Genomic DNA, 7,085 nt, shown 5'->3' with positions numbered 1-7,085 from the left:
GTCTTTAATGTTATTCCCATTATTATTCTTTCCATAGCTCTTTGAGTTTGGGTAGCTTGTTTTCTGAGGCTTTATTAAGGCTCTATGTTTCTAATGCATAAGTAAATACCAGTAGGACCATCTGATTAAATACTTTTCTTTTTGAAGAAAGTTACATTTTAGTTTTCATGATACCATTTTGTTTACCAAAAGCTCTCCTTCCCATTCTTATCCCTTTTTTTAAATTTAGGGACGTGTACTGGGGAAACACATACTGTCTGCCCGATGTACATATATTCATTAAGAATCTCTAGAGGTTCGTTCACAACCCTTATTTTCTGTCGCATTGCACTTTCCTTGATTATCATCTTAGTTTTACTCATATTCATTTTCAGTCCTACATTTCTGCTTTCTCTATTCAAATTCTCTATCATCTCTTTTATTGATAATATTTCAATTTTCATCGTTTAAAGCCAACATCAGTTAGCACCCTGTTCCAATTCTTCTTTTCATCAATTTTATAATTTTTCCTTTCTTTAGTGTTCCCTCAATCTTGGTCCGATTATGTGTACGAATATCTAAGGTTTTTTAGTTTGTTTAGTGTTTTAGATAGTTCTGATAATTCTATCACAACTCAATTAGGTTTTACACTCCTTTCCAATCTTGTCTTTATTAGGTTTTTTGTCTTTTCCTGATAGCTTTTCTTAACCTCGTTTAGGAACTTTTACATATATATATATATATATATATATATATGAGAGTTCCCTCAATTTATGAACGAAAAAGCGATGAAATATTTCAAACTATTTTGAGGGTTTCCTGAGACACCTTTTTTCAACCTTAATTTCCTTTCTTCCCCTTTCTCATAATTCTTAACAAATGTAGTATTTTTCCTCTTCTGGACGTCGAACGTTTCTCTCATCCACCTGTAACTTTCCACATTATTGTCCCTTAATGATTAGCAATTTCCATTATTACTTTTTTATTTCGTAATACCCTTTTTATCATCAGAGGGTTTATGAAATATTTCCTATCAACCAGTAATTCTTTTTGGATTTTACCATAAGGAAATGAAACTGATTCGATTATTCATTATGAAAACTAACCATACCAGTCATCTGAAATAGGTATCTTTTATGAGCATAACTACGCTTTTTTCATATCATTTTTTATGGTTTTCAGTTTTAACATATATTCAACACTAGACACATATTTTCCTTGATCTGGCTCGGACTTTCTTCCTGAATTTCCCCAAAGGGAAATGATGGGAAAAGCATCACTGAGTCCCATCCTCTTGAAAAGGAACGGAGAAACCAAATAAAAGAGTTGACACAAAGTCTCTCAAAAGTGAAAGCTAAGAATGAAATTTCTATTCACAGTAAAAAGGACGAAACTGTCTATTCTGCATATTACTTTCATAAGGGATAGGTTTATGTGGATGAGACGAAGAATAGGAGAGTGATCAAGGCCCATTTGAAACATCTGCTCTTCTCTAAATATGTCGTTTCTTCAATATTGCTATCTGGGAGGGACTATCACCCCCTCCCCCACCCCCGAAACTTTCGATATCGGCTTTAGATTCCGGAGGAACCAAGACCTCATTTCAGATAATAAAAGGAAAATTTTAAATGGTTCAAATGGTGGATATGAATCCCTATGTCAGGATTGTAGAGGCAAAGTTGAAGTATCGTCTTTAGATAATCAGATTTTTTTTTCTGGTGTATTACCTAAATAGGAAGATAAAAACGCCAGACATTAATCATATGTAAGTGATAAATGGGATATGACGTCACAAAACCCAGTGGAATTACTATTTCTATTCCCTGATGCATAACATTAGGAATTGGATCATTGCTGATGAAAAATGTTATGTTTGGGAAACTAAAGAAGTAAAAACCGAAGGATGAATGCCATATTTTTCGAGTAATTTCTGTATAGACAACATTCAAGTTTAAAGATACCAAAAAAAAAACATCAAGATATATGTTCATTAAGGGCATTATTACTATAATATGCATTTTAAAATGTCAGTGTCTCCTTAACAAATAATATATAAAAAACAAAAAAAATATTCCTATGCCCCATTTTATGAAAAGAAAATGCTCTGCATTCGCACTTTTTGAGATTTGTACAAGTCTTGGGAATTTCCCCCGGTGCCTTCTTTGCAATCTTGTTGTGTACAGTAGCAAATCAGACATTTTCCAGCTGAAGTATTATTTGACCATTCTCTGCGAAATACAGATGAAGTTTTCTTCCATGGTCGATTTATGCTAAAAGATATTTCAAGCATTATCTTTAAAAGTTTTCGGATATTGTTTCATTATCATAGCAAGACTTATGTCCATACAGTAACACCGATATCACTAAACTGAAATATAGCCTGATTTTTATATGTAATTTCATGCGATTTAATTTCCAAATTTTACTTAACCTAGCTATTGCCTGATTTACTTTTTTCAATCTTTCAATAAACTCAAATTCTGAAAATCCTGTATTAGAGAGAGAGAGAGAGAGAGAGAGAGAGAGAGAGAGAGAGAGAGAGAGAGAGATACAATTTGCCGTTCTACGCAAAATTATGTAATATGTAATATAAGACATGATGTAGATAACAATAGTAATTAGTAATTGATACGGGTACAATATAGAATCTTAATATTGTATCCATTAGATAATATAAGTGAAATGAGGATTGTATCTGAAAATCATTTGCCACTTTTCAGTCATTTGGACATAAATTAAAGAAAGCTGAAAAAAAAAAAGAATTGATCGAAAAGATCAGCCTAAAGGGTAGAGCTTTATCAAGTGAAAAATCACTTCAAAGGTTTTTTTTTTTAAGGCCACAAGAACTTCTTAAAACCTGGTAACTATATTTGGTACCTTATATTGTTTCACAGGCTGGAAATATTTCTTGATAGCAAAGGAAATTTGAAGAGAGATAATTTTATAACAAAAATTATCTTTATTAATATCTTATCCTATGACTTCGTATGTTATAATTGTTTGCATTTTTCTTATACACATATTCAATCTAAATACATAAAGCCTTTCAAAACGATATCATTTCTGATAAGTTGTAGCGGACTAATAGAAAGAAATAGATTTAATTTATTACCACAGGATTGTATATACTCTCTCATAATTTTCGTCATTCTTATTGAAAACTTGAATTTGATTCGTAATAATCCATTGTTTCTTAAAATGAAGTTTGTCAAAACTTTCAACTTCGCTAATCAAAACTTTAAAATAAAATGTAGTTTCCATTTAAAATAAAAAAAAAAAAACAGTAGGAATTTGATTTAAATTTAACATAAGAAAGAAATATATTTGTTTGTTTACATTCCTCCTCTGTGAATATAATCCTTCCTGTGAATGTAGTCAGAGTCCACAGAATTCTTGAGGAACGACTCTCTTGTAATATGCTAATGAAAACCATCAACCTGCTTTCATTACAAGAATTTCGTCGAGAGTTTGACACGTCTGCTTGGCTCAAGCATCCGCCAGGCATTCAAGGCTCACCAAACGTTCGCATTCCTTCTCTGCGAAATTGCTTGCTTGACATTCACGCTGCAATGGCGCCATTTGATAACGAGGCCAAAGGATCTGCAGTATTAATGCAACGGAAATCTAAACACCTCTGCTTTAGAAGATGGATCCGGTATTCATTCCCATGCGGTTTCTCAAAGGGCATATCAACCCCAACCCCCCCACCCCTCGTTGATGCTGTAAAAGGTGATGGAGTAAATATGTGCATGTATACGACCGGTTTGCCCTACTTAGTATTTTACTTTCTATTCATTTAACGATGTTTATAAACAGGAAAGTGTCTGATATTGGATGATTTTTACTTCCATATCTTGTGTGGTATTATCAATTTCATACTTATTCCATAGCTATGGTAGAAGATAATATGTTCCAGTCTGGAATCTGTATATGTTATCTTTTTTCCATAATTTATGCTCATTTAAAGCACAAGATACCCAAAAGAATTGCATTGCTTCACCTTAGGAATAACTCATACCCAAAGTAAACTAATTTTATATATTTCATATCATGGCCAGCATTTGTACCAATGGCAGGAACATAAACCATAGTAAGCCATCATTAATAAAGCGAACAATCAAAAACAATCCCCTTTGACTTAGCCAGAAGAAAAATCATGGTAACAACAGTGCCTGTGTCACAACTTGCACTAATATTGATTCAGGGCCTCAATCCTCCACAGATGCCAAAGTTCAGATTAATCATCACTCCAACTCTTCGTCTACTTTCTACAATGCTAAACATAAAGAGAATTCTGTTCCCACCTCTTCATCGGGTTTAAATACTGCATCAGTGCATATACAGTCTATAAGACTCACATTTTGTTCTGAATAAGACACACAGCATTGCAATAGGGCCACTTAAAATAGAAGCACAGGTACTCAAGATCACCGAACAATACCAGGTATGACTCTCTTGCCACACCTGACTCTACTAAGGATAGGAAATATTTCTTAGATAATGACATGGATGCTATTTTATCTTCAGAATCTAAACCTGACAAAACATGTACATAAAGACAACAATTTCCAAATAAAAAAGAGCCAATTATGAAATCTGGCAAACTAAGCTTAAAGAGACCTGTAAATCTATTTTGCAGGAAAAGTAAATTGGTGACTAAAAAACTAGCTTTTGTTGAAGCAGATGAATCCTCTGGAGATTCTGTTTATGAACCTTAAGTTGATAGAGGTTGATATCCAAGAGAATGCAATTGATTCACAAATAGCAGAAGAAAACATTGCTAAATATGTTCTATTTGAAGAAATAACTACATATCTAATTGAAAGCATATCTGGTAAAGCTATAGTTTCCCCCCCAAAAAAGACAATATCAAAGAATAAAGAAAAAAAGATTCATATAGCTGCAATGGGTGCTTACGTTTTTAATGTTATAATATCAGTAACTTTCTATTCATATGAGACACAAAAATAGAAAATCACCATGGAAAACAACAAATCAGCAATGCTCGTTGTATGTGTGTTGATTACCTTATAAACAAAGAGTGCATCAGACACTCATCAACTTGAAAAATCCTTAGAAGGATGATAATCAAAGAAAAATGCTTTATGAGAGTAAGGATCAGGAGGCAATACCAAAAACAACGTTCTTAAAACTAATAAAAAAAAATCCAACGACGGAAAAATATCTAGAAATAATACCTTGCATAAGAGGTATCCATATCAATTACCTTAATGTTCAATCCATACATTATTTAATGAACATAATGGTCTTAAAGCTCGTTCTGTTAAGGGGAAATTCCAAGCATATTGTAAAATCATAACCCAGTGGACTACTAATGTGCTACAGCATACTAATGATGATAATGACACTGTTCCATCAATTTCAAATCCCTGACTTGCATCTCGCTCATTTCAATTTGCTGATAAAACGGAACCTTTAATCTATATTCATAATAATTCTATGGAGTTAAATCACATCTGATGATAGTAATACATTTAACATGCATACTATATACAATTAACCTTCCCTGAAGAAGGATTTGCACGAATATCTCATCATAACAGGAGACTTCATTGCCCATAACCCTCTGTTAACCTCGATACTAATATTCCAAAGGTTGAACAACTAGTAAATGATCCTGACCTCTGTATTTTAAATAACAGAGACACCGGATTATACATTTCTAGCATTTCTAGTTATTCAACTATTTGTTCTTATCAGCATTGTTCATTGGTTTGAAGGCGACTGGAATAAGTCTGAGTTTTATACAGGTGAAGTTCCTCTCATAAATTATTTATGAGATCATGATGAAACAAATAATTTTTCTAGTATGTTCCATTTCACAAGCAGCTGATAAATGACTAATGCCCCCATTGCTCGACATTGAAACATTCGGCCATATGGGAATCAGATAAAATAACCTACTTCATAAATGAAAAGAACGTTATTAGAAGAAAATATAAAAAAAAAAACAATAGGAGCAAATATTTCAGAGCTTCAGTTGCAGGCTTTTATTGTTAGAAAATTGAATAAACTAACTTAATGATTTAGATATAAGAATGTTTGATATAGTTTAAGCTAAATCTAAGAAGAGAGGCAATGAATGGCAAGATAACTTTTAGGTCAAACAGCATACATACATGCTGACATACATACAATTTTTACTCACGCACTTTAAACTATAGGGTCATTAATAGCATGCACTATCAAAATAGAGTTGTAGTATGGTAAACACATGGCTAGAAAGAAATGTTGTATTACTATATGCAATACAATAGAAATTTGTCCAGTGTCATAAACACCATTCCTGAATCTCTGATCTAACAAACATTAAGGTATTAGTGACACCTATCTTGAACAGTCAACTGACTTAACATTCTGTTCTAGAGAGATCTTGGTAAGTAGAATTTGAAAAACTCAATAACACATTTTACAGGTGAAGTCATTATTTAGTCTTTAATTGTATTATAATAGTTCAGTGTCTTGAGATACCCATGATAGAAAATATGCAATATAATCTATTTGAATGACCACTTTCAATATTCATCAAGTACCAAAGAAGCAATTTTATTAACATGTGATACCATTGAATAATTTTAATTTACTAAAATATTCCTTCAAGATTAGATTGGATTTGTTTTACCATATATTAACCTAGCCCAATTTGGTCAATACAATATATGCTGTTCTTCCCAATGTCCATCTTCTACCTGTTATTCTCATTGTCATGCTAAAAATCTCTGGACAAGAACAGCCGACCTTCGAAGACAGAACCTTGCAACATACAACGTCAGGACTCTGTCAAGGGAAGGAGATCTTATTGTTTTTTTCTATAAATGTTGAAATAAATAAACTAGGATCTAAAAGGATTTAGTAAAATTTGATTTGTGGAATCTTATATAGAGTTAAAAGTGGGCCATATGATTTGTTTCAGAGGAGGAGAGAGGAACAGAGAAAATGGACTAGGTTTTATTATCAATAAAAAATTTTACCTGACACAGAAGAATTTTGTAGCAATAGTGATAGAATTGTATGATAAATTATCAAACTAAAAAAAAATTATAAAATGGAGATCATGCGAACGTATACACCAACAATGCCCCATA

Source organism: Palaemon carinicauda, chromosome 36 (assembly GCF_036898095.1).
Source record: "Palaemon carinicauda isolate YSFRI2023 chromosome 36, ASM3689809v2, whole genome shotgun sequence".
Classification (NCBI taxonomy): domain Eukaryota; kingdom Metazoa; phylum Arthropoda; class Malacostraca; order Decapoda; family Palaemonidae; genus Palaemon; species Palaemon carinicauda.
Note: the sequence above shows the minus strand (reverse complement) of the source record.